Source organism: Dromiciops gliroides, chromosome 4 (assembly GCF_019393635.1).
Source record: "Dromiciops gliroides isolate mDroGli1 chromosome 4, mDroGli1.pri, whole genome shotgun sequence".
Classification (NCBI taxonomy): Eukaryota; Metazoa; Chordata; class Mammalia; order Microbiotheria; family Microbiotheriidae; genus Dromiciops; species Dromiciops gliroides.
The window spans coordinates 23,034,769-23,048,398 of NC_057864.1; positions in this window are offsets into that span (position 1 = coordinate 23,034,769).

The window sequence follows — 13,630 nt, forward strand, 5'->3', positions numbered from 1 at the left end:
GCATCATCTTTCAGAGGCAAACATGGAACTTCAAGGAGAAAGAAGACTTTCAGGCATTTGTTATGAAAAGACCTGAACTGAATAGAAAATTTGACTTTCAAATACAAGACCCTGGAGAAGCATAAAAAGATAAAAAGGAAAAAGACTTCATAAGGGATATTAAAAGATCACACGGTTAACATTCCTATATGGGAAGATAATACAGAGGACACAGGTCTGAACTGAATACGAAGGGATGTTATGTTTTGTTCTTTGTGGGGTGTCTTATGTATGGGGCCAGATTTGGGCTTGGGGCCTCCTGGGTCCAGGGCTGGTGCATTGTCCACTGTGCCACCTAAGTAACCCATAATGACATCCTTAAAATAGGGTTGAGGTGTAGGAGAAATAGACTGGGGGAGGGGGAAGGGGAGAGATGGTCTGGGGAGAGGTTGTTCACATGAAGGAAACAAGAAAAAAGCTTATGGAGGGGAGGGGAAGAGGGGGAAGGAATTGGGGAGTGATTGAACCTTAATATCATCAGAATTGACTCAAAGAAGGACTAACATACATACTCAAGTGGGTATAGTAATATATTTTGCCCTGAGGGAGGGGAGGGAGATGGGGGGGGGGAGAGGGGAAGGAGGGAAGGGCAGATTCTGGGAGAGAGTAGTAAAAAGCAAAATACTTTCAAGGAAGGTGAAGATGTTCTGCATAATGGCACAAGTATGAAATATTGAATTGTTTGATTTCATAGGGAGGGTTGAGGAGAGAGGGAGGAAGAAAATTTGGAACATAGAATTAGCTCAAAGACCTTAAACTCATCAGAGTTGGCTCATGGAGGGAATAACATTCAAACCCAGTTGGGAGGAGTAATCTATTTAACCTTATAGGAAAGTATGAGGGGAAGAGGATAAGGAAGGAAGGGTGAAAAAAAGGTAGTGCAGAGTAGGGGAGGGGACAGTCAGAAGTAAAATACTTTTGAGGAGGAATGGTTTAAAAGAAGATAGAAAATAGAGTAAATATCATGGGAAGGGAATAGGATGGAGGGAAATTGCTGAGCTAATATGAAGAAAATTCTTTGTCAAGTTTAAGGTACATTATTTAGGTTATGATGAACAGGATACTATTAGAAAAACCTGGAAAGACCTACATGAACTGAAGCAGAGTGAAATGCACTGTATACAAAATAACAGCAATAGTGTAAAATGATCTGCTGGGAAGCATGTGGTTATTTTCAGCAAGGCAATGGTCCAATATAACCCTGAAGGACTTATGAAAATGGCAACCCATCTACAGAGAAAGAAGTGATAGTATCTGAAATAGATGGAAACACATTTTTTTTTCTTTTCTTTTTCTTTTCTTTTTTGGTGAGGCAATTGGGGTTGAGTGGCTTGCCCGGGGTCATGCGGCTGGTGGGTGTTGGGTGTCTGGGGCCGGATTTGGGCTCGGGTGCTCCTGGTTCCAGGGCTAGTGCTCTGTCCGCTGTGCCACCTAGCTGCCCCTGGAAACACATTTTTAAAAAAAAAATGTTTTCTCTCTTTGACAATTCCTCAGTCTGAAGTTTTGGGAGTTTTTTGACTGTTTATTTTCTCACAACCTAGCTAATGTGGGAATGTTTTCCATGACTACTCATGTATAATTTATTTTGAAATGCTTGAGTTCTAGTGGGTGGGGGGTGGGAATAGAGGAGGAAGAGAAGTTGGAACAATTTTTTTTTAAAAATTGATGTTAAAATTTGTGTTTACATATATTTTGGAAAATAAAATTCTATTCAAAAAAATAAACAAATAAATAAAAAGAAAGAACATTAAACTATCTGGACTCCAACTGGCACACTCATCCCTTCTTTTTTTTTGTAAGTCAAGATATGTTCCCCTCCTCCAATCTTGTGGCTACCTTTCCCATCTTCCCTGACCAGTCAAGCAATGCTGACAGTGGCTCCATAATCTATCTGCTAATTCTTTTAATACCCAAGGGTAGAGAGGGTAGAGTTCATCTGAACTTGGTGACTTGAATTCAAAGGCAGCTAGGTGCTCTTATCGTCTCAACTTTTCTTGGGTATCCACCCCATTTAACATCATTCACATATCAAAGTTCTTCTCTTTGGCAGAGGAAATAGAGCCCAAATAGGCACCAAAAGGAAGGTCTGCCTTCTTTGGCCAAGTATCATGCTACCCCCACCTCCAAAGCAAAGATCCATCTCTTCCTTGCTCTTCTTTTTTCTTTCTCTAATAATGGCTTTAAAACATAGTTTATTGCTGTTGCCCTCAGCTTTCCTCCCTAGCCTAGATTCCTTTTCAGCTTTAACTCAGATTCAATATGTTCAGCATCTTCCCTTTCCTCCACCAAATGCTCCCTTCTTCTGACTCTCCCTATTACTTATCATCACTCTCCCTTTTCCCAAGTATCCAAAAAATTTCTCCATGTTCTGTCCCCTGAAACTTCTCTCTCATCCATCTACCCACATAGACTATGACTCATCTACCTTCCATCCTCCAATTTAAGTAACTGAATCCAGAGAATTTTGTATTTCTACAACATAGTTTGCCAGAGCATATCTAGCAACAAGACCAGGGCTCACATATGCCAGGACAGAGGTCCAACATTCAAAGAACAGGAAGCTTCCTTCTATTAAGGATGGTGTCTGAAGGGCTGTTCCTGTGGTTCAAGACTATGGACCTCTACCCATAGAAAACATTGATGGCCAGTGTTGTGATGAAGACATAAAAGCCCAGTAATGTGATGAATTATGACATTCCATCTCATAGCATTACTTATGAGACTTGGACAAAAACCCCTAAAGGAATGCTGTAGTCAGAGCATCACCTCTTTTACCTATGAAGGCTGGGCTTATTTCTCTTTAAGAAACCAATGATTCTATCTTCAGCATCTGGTTTGAAAACTCAATTGACAAACCAAAAGACTTAGAGGTCCATAGTAACAAAAAGACCAGAACTCATTGGAAAATTTGATATAAAAGATCCAGAAGATCTGGAGAGCAATTTGGAACTATGCTCAAAGGGCAATGAGGCTGTGCATACCCTTTGACCCAGTAATACCACTACTAGGTCTGTGTATACTCATTTGGGTCTCTGTGCCTTTCTATAGAGTTCAGCATCCCTTCATATTTTGAACAGAATAGAACCCAGTGTTCCTTCAACATGCTATAAAATACCAAACCAATGCCAATAGATTTTTTTTGGTGAGGAAATTGGGGTTAAGTGACTTGCCCAGTGTCACACAGCTAGTAAGTGTCAAGTGTCTGAGGCTGGATTTGAACTCAGGTCCTCCTGAATCCAGGGCCAGTGCTTTATCTACTGTATCACCTAGATGCCTCCTTGATCCTTAATTTTTTTTTTTAGTGAAGCAATTGGGGTTAAGTGACTTGCCCAGGGTCACACAGCTAGTAAGTGTTAAATGTCTGAGGCTGGATTTGAACTCAGGTATTCCTGACTTCAGGGCTGGTGCTCTATGCACTGTGCCACCTAGCTGCCCGATCCTTAATTTTTGCAGATTATGGTGCATCTCCTAATATAAACAGGAATCCAAAATACAGATACCAAGTTCTTGATTGTTAGGGTCGAACCATCAAAATGTCTGAACAGACAGGTCAGTATTTAGTAGTTCCATCTACAACCAGAAGATAGTATCAACGAAATCTAGATTAATATCATAAATATTGAGAATATATGAAAATAATTCAGCTATGGGAATCATAGGGCTAAGAAAGCATCCTTTTCTCCTCCTGACCTTCAATTCTGGTGGAAATCTGGCATGAGGCAAGACAACCAGAAATTTAAGAACAAGTAGACTTTGCCTAAGAGCTGTGATTCTCCAAAAGGTAATGAATCTATACTAATATGAGATACCCTCAAAAAAACAGGTGAGGTCTCCCTCTATCCTTAGTACATTTCCTTTGAGGTTTCAGAGAACTAGTCCATGACATTTCATATACTAATAGCAGGATTGTACTACAAAGCAACAAAATACATCCCAGATGATGCCTAACACAAGACAGCTCCAGGTAACACTCTGGATCCCATAGCATTGTTCAGGAGATTTATAGTTGAGGGTAGGGCAATATAGAACCCTCTTCCAGAGGGAATGTGGATAAAGCAATTAACCAAGGCTAGAATTTGAACGAATAGCAACACTGCTAATTGATTCATTTGCAACAATGTCACAGTAACTTATTAAGAGATTTCTTCACATCTGACAGGTTCTCACTAGCCCCAGGTAATAAGAAGTTGAGTAACAGAATTCATCCAATACTAACTCTTCCCTGATAGTTGGCCCTGAATCCTATGAAAACTTTAGGATAATTCATTAGTGGGTTCCTTTGTCCTCTCAGCTTTTCCGGAGCTCAGTGGATTTATCCTAAAAATAATATTCCCAGCTCACCCTCAAACATCTTTATCCAACACACCTAAAAGATGTTCAAGTGGGTTTACAACTATCTTAATACTATCAGACACTTCAAGTGGAACATTTCTGGGCTAGTGCCAAAAGCAATCTTGAGGTTTTTGAATTTCAACCTTAGGGTCTTGCTCTCCTGACCCACCTTCCCTGTGACACTTGTGTGCTTTTTCTTTTCTTTTTTTTAGCTCCACTCACCATCCCTCTCACTGTCTGGATGAAAGTGTCTCTCTGGCTCCCAATCCCCTCTGTGTATTATTTTCTTCATTAGAATATAAGTTCCCTGAAGTTAGTGTCATGGGGATGCAGAGCACCCCAGAATTTCTCTGGGACACATCAAGGAATCTTCACCTTGAGAAACTAAACCAGAGGACAGATAATGCCTAGAGAGATAAGCAGAACCAAATTGGACTGAGCTAGCTTCAGATTCCTACCCTTCATTCTGGTCTCTCTTACCCTGGGGAGATAAATTTGGGTGTGGCTGCAGCCTTTGTGTTCTGAAGAGGGATCCGTAGCCACCCCTCACCCAATTCCTCTAGTCACTACCAGTGGGGGATGGTCCTCCACTCCTCACCCAATTCCCCCAGCTACCACCAGTGGGGGATGGTCCTCCCTCACTAAAGGAACTTTTCATGGGCAGATGGTCCACCCCCATCAGTCCTCTATAAAAGGACCTTCCAGTCTCCTGTTCGAGGAGATTTGGTACCTCTGAGCCATGTGCTTTGTGCCTATCTCCCCATGAGAAGTCCAAGGATTTCTTTCATGGTTTCCCTCCCCCCACCCTTCCCTTCCCTTGCTCCTAAATAAATTACCACCTTATTCTAAGGACTTTTGTGTGCAAGAGGGTGTAATTCTTTAAAGAGGAATTCCTAAGAACCCTATCCCCTGATCCAACCCATACCCCATTTTCCCCCCACATCAGTAGGAACTGACTGCACTTTTGTATTTGTCTCCAGTGATTAGCATGTTACCTGGCATAGGGAAAGTTCTTAATACATGATCTTTCATTTATTTATTGAGACTAGGTTTCTAAGTAAGGGCTCTGGATCTTTGATCAAGTATTGATGCCCTCTTATGAAATACCAGTAGCATTTAGAGCAGCAACTGGTCCATCTCCTCCTTGACTAGCACATCTTCAGTTTTTGTACATAGAATCCATATAGAATTTTGTACCTACACAATGCTGCTTTGAGGCTTGAGTACATCTAAGTCCAGATGCCCATCACCCAAGGGGAAGAAATCCTTTCAGGAAGACCAGTGCTTCTGATGGGCTATTCTACTTGGGGAAAAGGGCATATAAACCCTAAAGTAACCTTACACAACGAAAAAAAATATTAAACTGAGTTTTGATGATCTCCTTATCAGGAATTTGAGATGGAAACCATGAACTAGAGATTTCTTTGCTAACTTTCCTGAAATTTCTAAGAGTCTCTATAGCAACATGATCTTTTTAGTTTTAAAGGTCATTCCCCCCCACACACAACCCAAGAAGAAAAGTTACCAGTATAGATAGAATTGGGGGGGGGGGGGGTTGAAGTGCTTTGGTAATGACAATGACAGGCTCTGCTTTGATCATTCTACTCAACATGAGAGCAAACACTCTGCAATGCACTGTATCTTATGATACTTCTCTATTCATATTGAGTGATTTCAGTGATAAGGGATGACAAGTGTTTCAGTTAAAAAAAAATAATCAAAAGATGGAAGGTATTGCCACTATAAGAGATGAACATTTTGCTAACTAAAAGGAAAATGAACTTCATATTTATGCCCCAAGTTCATTCACTATCCACAATTATTCCAATTCTATCTGAAAGCTGATTCAATGAAAACTGCTAATGTAGATGTACAGAGATGTAGAGGCAAAAATCACCTTCTGAACAATAGAAAAAGATTCCCCACTTAGAGTTAAACAGTTTGCTAAGTGCAGGGGCAGGGGGACAAAAATGTTAAAAACTGGAAAAAATATGAGTACCAAGAAAAAGTCCAAGTATATAAAATCATTTTGAGGATCATGTTGAAGACTTGAGAGCAATAAGACATTATAGTACCTCAGTTCATTTATATTTAATGAGGATTGTTGATTTCTTAAGGGAAATTTGGTGTTTACTTTTATAGTCAAAGGGGAGTTGTTAAATAGCAAGAGGCTTTCATTTAAGCAGCTGAAGATATAGCAACCTGGGATAAGACCTGAATACAAGGTAAGTAAAAGCTAAGAATTTGTAGTGAAGATTGAATTTACAAGAAGGAATAGAAAATTTGAACTTCTGGAGTGGTGGAAGTGAAAAGCAAAAGCATTCTGTCAGCTAAGTGCTAAGTAATTCCTGATTTACACAAGAGAATTTCATTTCCTTTGCCAAAAGTTTCAGTGACAGTTGTTGCCCATTAGTGCAAACCAAATTGGGAGAGGTGAAACATATTGTGTTAAGGAAAAACTGGGGAAGACAAGGTTTTGCAGTTGATTTGTATATTGGTGTGCTAGCTTAGATTCTAACTGAACAAAGCATCAAGAGAGAACACCCTAGCCAGTCCGCCAGAGGAGCTTCATAGTTCTCTTGCTTAAAAGGAACTGCTATATTCACAGTAAGAAGCAAAATGTTCCAAATTCCCCTTTTGAAAAGACCTGCAAGTTGAAAAAGCTTTCAAATGCTAGGTCTGTTTATAGACGAGAAGATCATTGAAGATGGAAAGAGGCAAGAAACAGTTATCAGGAAAGGTATTTTATGAAATGCAAATATTCCTAAGTGAACCAATGACATTAAAGCCTACAGTGTCTAGGCGTTTAGTTACCCAGAGCACGAGTATTCCTTTCTCATGTGCTTTTCTGACAGATGCCCTATATGTGTGCTCTCCCCAACACATACTGAATGTATTGGTGAGAGCATGCAATCATGCTATTTATATTCTAGCTTTAATATGAGTGTATTATAATGGGTTTTGACTTGTTACTAAATAGTTATGTTTAAGACCTAAAGTTATCGATACTGAGTGTTTGTTGTTAAGAGAGCCTGGCCTGACCTTTCTTAAGGTGAGCCCAGTCAGGAAATTACTTCATTCAAAACCACACCTACCAGAAAGCCTCATTCCCACCAGAGGATCTGTTCTTTGGTCTCTGACCTCACCACCACCATGCCAAACCACCCTCAAATCCTGTGAACCAATAGATTTGAGTGATGCTAGCCAATTAGCTTTGAACAATGTGTATGGGCGGACTCTGTTCCTGCCCCCAGCAAGCTTGCAGACACTCACTCTTTTGGCCCAGAAAAGTTGGTGAGAGGAGACACAGCCCTCTAGGCTTCCCCATTTTCTTTCTTCTCTCTCTTCTATTTCCTAGCTAGGCTTTTCTTTCAGAGCCATGCATGCTTTCATATTTAATATACTTTAATAAATGTTTAATGCCCCCAAACTGGTGCAGTATAGCCTCTAATTTCCAAGTACATATTATAAACCCCAGCTAATTTCCCCTGCACTTGAGACAGAAATATGGCAACCACAAGTACAATATTTGGTGTGAGTAGTCTATACCCACTATACTATTACATTGCGATTCACTTGTACTGTAAAAAGAAAGATATTGGTTTGGGCTCAAACTCTAGGCAAGGGAGTAGAGACAGTTCATTTCCATTCAATAATGTTGCCCACTAGGAAACTAAGAACATTTGATTGTAACCCTGAGATGGTAGCCCATCTATGGGAACCTTGACTTATTAGTCTAAGAACAACAGGTCAAACAAACCAGAGAGTAAAGTATCTCATATGCCCCATGTGGGAGTGACCATCTTGAATGCCACATTGAACTGCAAACTACCTACTACCATTACATCCAAGCTCCAGATCCCTGCCTTGAAAGGCCAACTGCATAAGGCTAACTAGTTCAAAGCTGGCTCTGCAAGGAACCTTACATCTTACTTGAATTTTGAAGGGAGACGAATGGAAGATTGCTCCATAAGCTAATTCTTTCTATTGAGAAACAGATTGGCTACAAAGGTCATATAATTATGGCTATGCCTAACAACCTCCAAGTCAAAAAAAGCCAGTCCATATGAGGCCAAGTAGGATCCCCTATACATTTGGATAAACTCCTGCTATAACAGACAGTGTATTGCCTTAGTCAACTTCTGTTGGGTGAACCCATCCCATATATCAACTCAAAACTTGGGTTTCTCCAGCTATGAGGGAGAGCTTAGAGATCATATTATATCAAGACACCAGAAGGTCTGTGTTCATACCACAGACACTGCTCTGGCTGCAGTTAGCCAATGCAGATATGTTTTAACAAGGAGCCCAGTGAGTGTTACTCAGAAAATATGAAGGTTTGATTCTATCTTGACCAATATATCAAGGCTAAGGAACTTTTTGCTAGAAAGCAACAGCAAAGTGTTTATTGCCCTAGTAAACTTCTCGGAGATTTTGGGGGCACCAGAACTCTATGAAATATCCCTTATAATTGTATGCAGGGCTTTCTAGAAACTTGATAGGAGTCAACCTACAATCGGTGGAAGAATCAAGGAAACAAACATTTTTAAGTATGCTCACTAGACCTGGAGAGAAAAAGAAAAGTTTAGCCGCATTGTCTGGCGAACAACCAAGAAAATTGCAAAAAAGCAGAACTTTGCTCTCTTGATGGCTGCTCTGTACTAGCTAGCATCTAACCTGGACAAAGCAGTAGTCATCACTTGGTAGCCATCCCTTCAAGTCTAGACTAAACTCATTGTCCATCTGGCATTCATCTTGCCTTAGAAACTGATTGGGAAGGTATTTTGATGGTCCGACTTCAACCACAGCAAGGATCCCCTGGGATGTGCACAGTGTACATGGCATGATCAGACCCACCTCATATCGCTGAGGATTTGCTAGAAAAGTTTTGTTTGTAATGCACCTTTCACATTGTCATCAGTGTCCAGAAGCATTGGGATAAGCTTACCAGTGATGAATCTTTAGTTGGACTGCATTCAATATATTCTTGAGGACACCTAGTTTGCTGTCACTATTTGGTAAGTCATTGAATGACATTATCTTAGTTACATCTAAGTCTTGAATGATTCTGATGTAGACCTGTGAAGCACAGGATGCCTGAGGAGGAGACACCCCAGCTTGCCAGCAGGGCAGAGAAACATTCCATTTCATTCTATACTGTTCTGAGGCATCTTCCTACCTGCAGGAGACAGGTGGAGAGAGCAGAAAGGAATGTCACCTATCTCTTGGTCCATAGGGATAGGAGAGAAATACCATTCCATCAGCTGGTTCTCACTTGAACTGCCTAATACTCTGAGGTCAAAACCCTAGTTATACTCAGTCATCAACTTTATTCATCATTGATTAATAAACTCCCCCACTCCCAATGATCTCAATACTGGATGTCATCATTCAAGTCATCCTCTATTGCCTTCTTCCTTAATCCTATTCCCTACACCCCAACCACTTCCCTAATTTCTGTACCATGTCACACTTTAAAGACACCTAACCCCTTCCACCACTATGCATGTTGGAATGCTCGTTATAGCAATAGCAAATTTGCTTTCATCGTTTGGTCTCATCGAGATCTGATGATACAGAATTCATGCTCAGCCTTTCCAGCATTGGTTGTACATTCATTCCCTGACTCAGGGTTTTGAGATGGGGAGTTAGAATTCTCCTAGCTTCCCATGCCCACTTGCAAGTTCAGCCTCTACCATCATCTCTCCCTTACCCTCCTGTATTCATTCTGTTGCCAGTGCTCCATTCTCTTCTCTCATTACCACCCTGTTGTAGACCCTTATCACCTCATGCCCAGGCTATTGCAATGGTCTGCTGGTTGGTTTCATTCAACCCTTATTCTGGAACTTAAGTGGTACCCACTTAAAACTTAGAAGACAGATTCTAGAGCAGAAGGACCTGCAATGGCCATAGCATAAATAACACTGATGTTATTTTTCAGGGTTTCTTTCCCAGCATCTATCCCCCAATCTTTAGGAAACCCATTGAAGCAATGGGGAGAGTGGCACACAGTCTGTGAAGAGTATACATAGAGAAGAGTTAGCATTGCCATCGAGGGGGCCTCCAGAGTGAAGTCTGGGGGCTCATCTAATGAACAATATCCCAAGGATGGATCTTCAGCTTTAAAGAATTCTTGAGCATCACCCAATCATCCTCAAATTACATCACTTTAGTTGTAGGGTTTCAAGGGGTTTTTGTGATCCTTTGGACATCAAGGATTTTGAGTCCAAGGTTTGGAAAAAAACTTACAATAGGTCAGACAGGCTTATGTTAGTCAAAAGTTTATAGCAACATGACTTGTTGAGCCTTGGAATCATTTCATTCATGAACCACTTGAATATTGAGTTGAATCAACAGAGTTGTATGACATGCTAGGTTGACAAAGTCATCTTCTGATCACAGCCATCTTGTTCAATTCAAGAGGGATCCCAGGATTATGCAAAATCTCTTCTCTAGAAGCCTTACCATCTCCATTGGATGGACCTCTTTATTGAACTGAGTCTTTAAGGTTGTTTTGACTTCACTTGAATTTTGAAGGGGGGTCACATATAAGACTCCCTTTTCAAAAGGGATGATAGAGTAATGAGGTCATGTCATTTTGACTGTGGACTTTTGTTCCCTTGATCTGAAGAGATTCAGTTCACCAAGGCTAGATATGTTTACTGACATTCTGATACACTCCTGGAAGTACAGTATAAGTTGATAAGTAGCCATGATTAAGGAGCAATAGCAAGAAATAAGATGGTAATGGGGAACCTACAAGTCACATATAAGCTGCCCCCAAAATCCAAGGAGCATAATTTACAAATTGTATCATATGTAACAAAAAAAAAATATATCACATTCTGGCAATGTGAGGAATCAGGGGTAGCGATCTAGATTCTGCTGTCCAGGTTTTTGATCCTATGACATAAATCTCAGTCAAGTTCCAGACATCCACAGAACAACAAAAAGTGGTGATTGATGTGTTGACATGTAACTTTAAAGTTTTACTTAAAACTTTGAGATGATTAACACATTGAAATGACCTAACCCCAAGTTGGGGCAGATAAGTCAATCTGTTCTCTCCCCTTAAGAAAACCTATAAAAATGAAACCACTTACTTCAAAACTACCTTCCAGATCCTATCAAGAGCTTGAAGTTGGAAAAAGTTACTGATATTGGGCTCAGAAACAATAGGCTGTCAGTATGGGAGGATGGTAGGAAGGCAATACTAGTGACAGATGCCCATGGGAACTTTAATAGTTTCCTGGGCTGTTCTGCCATCTTTAGCTCACATTTTCCACCTCTGACCATAACCTTTCATAGATATTGTTTGGCATGCAGAATAAGTTGTTGGATCCCTGTGTCTGGAAAAAAAATCTGAGAAAATTGAAAAGATGGCTCACTATTTTATTCTTGGGGGGTGCAACAAATCAATCTAGACCCATTTATATTTATATTTATAGATTTTATATTTATATTTATATTTATAGATTCCATTTATCATGGAAACAGACTCCCTAGCCTTTCCCCTTAGTGAAGTCACTGACTTGTCAGAACCTCAAACTCTAGATTTTTCCCCACTGTGGTACCAGTGGTTCTGAAGCATAAGATCTGGGGTAAAAGCTCTTAGCAGCAAATATCAAGTCAGCACTTAGTACCTTTCCAGGGAGAGGGCCCAGCATTCCTAGAAGTACAGACAATTGAACCCAGAAGGCCAACAAGCTCTAGTAATCAAACCACTAACTACTGCAAAAAATATTTTGCCTTTTCCAGAATATATTTTGCTCTTGCCCCAAACAGAGGAGACCCTTTTAACCCAAGTCAGAATATGGTCCTTATTACTCATTCCTCTAGTGTGTCCAGAAAATGATCCAGTCACATGACTTTGTCTAGATTTTCCCCTGTACCAACACACATATGCCCAGGGCCAAGTGTCCATCATCTGGGCAGGATGAAGAGTACTTGAACATGCGTTTTTCTCTGACCCAAGGTAGGGATCTTCCAAACACAAATTGCGGTTATGCAAAAATGGTCCAAGCTTGAAGTAATCCTGGGAAGAATGAGTAGATTTTCTCCCAAGGCTACAATGCTTCAATGAACTTCTTTTGACTCAAAGGGGATAGAGGGAGGACATAAGGGCATTGGAACAAGAATTTTTAACACAATCTACCCCTTGTTCCTCTGACCACCATTGTACACTACCATGTCTACAAAGTAAACAAAGCAAAATCATGGCAAGTGCAATAATCATGATAACCTCAAAGGATCCTTTAGAGGAATCCCACCCATTTGCCTGGAAAAATCCAATTGAAAAGAAGCAACAACAACAACAAAAAACCCCCAAAACATAGCCCTCTGAGATGAGGGCTCTCGCTCCCTCTCTCGCTCTCTCTCGCTATGTAAATCCACATGCAACAGGAAGAGTTTACAGAACCATAAACTCCTCCCTGGCTGGCTAAAAGGTAACCCAAGGCAAGTTGGTTCTCCATAATGAATTACCAAAGCACACTGTCTTCAGCTAATTTGTCAAGCCCTCTGGCATTGGCCTCAATTTAGTTCTTAAATTGCTCTGCAATAGATGTTGAGCATATTTCAGCTTTGTATGGATCTCTTCCTCTGAAATTCCTCTGTTTCCAAGTCCAATAAGGGCACATGGGTCTTTCAGAATGTGTTCCATGGTACCTAATGAAGGAAGCTCTCAGCACCTCAAAGAAGGCAACCTTTCTCATATCTTAACTTATAAGAAAGGAGATGAGTTTGCCCTTCAATTAGATGAGAGGAAACTACCTACCTCTTTATGAATCTCTATAGGGCAGCACCCCATAAACTCAGCCAGGGATGTGATATTGCACATACACCTTCAACAAGTAAAATCGCTGAATTTAGTGCCTTGTCAGAAATGAGATGCTATCAAGACCTATATTCCACCCTGTTTAATTGTCTCAAGAATAGTGTGGTCCTCAAGAATACCTTTGCCCTCCTGGGTAGGACCATTTTTTTTAAGTAGCAAAAGATGATGGAAGTGTAAGTCCCTTCAAGTTCTAGTTAAAATCCCACCTTCAAGAAGCCTCTCCACCCCCTTAATTCTAGGGCCTTCTCTGTTGATATGGTCCTGCTCAAAGCTTGTTTATATATCGTCTCCCTCATTAAAAATGAGCTCCTTAAGTGCCAGGGATACAAAGCAAGGTACAAAATAGTCCCTGATCTCAAGGGGAGAAACATGCCGTCACTAGCTGTAGTTCTATATTCTCACATGATGAAAGGGCATAGTGGC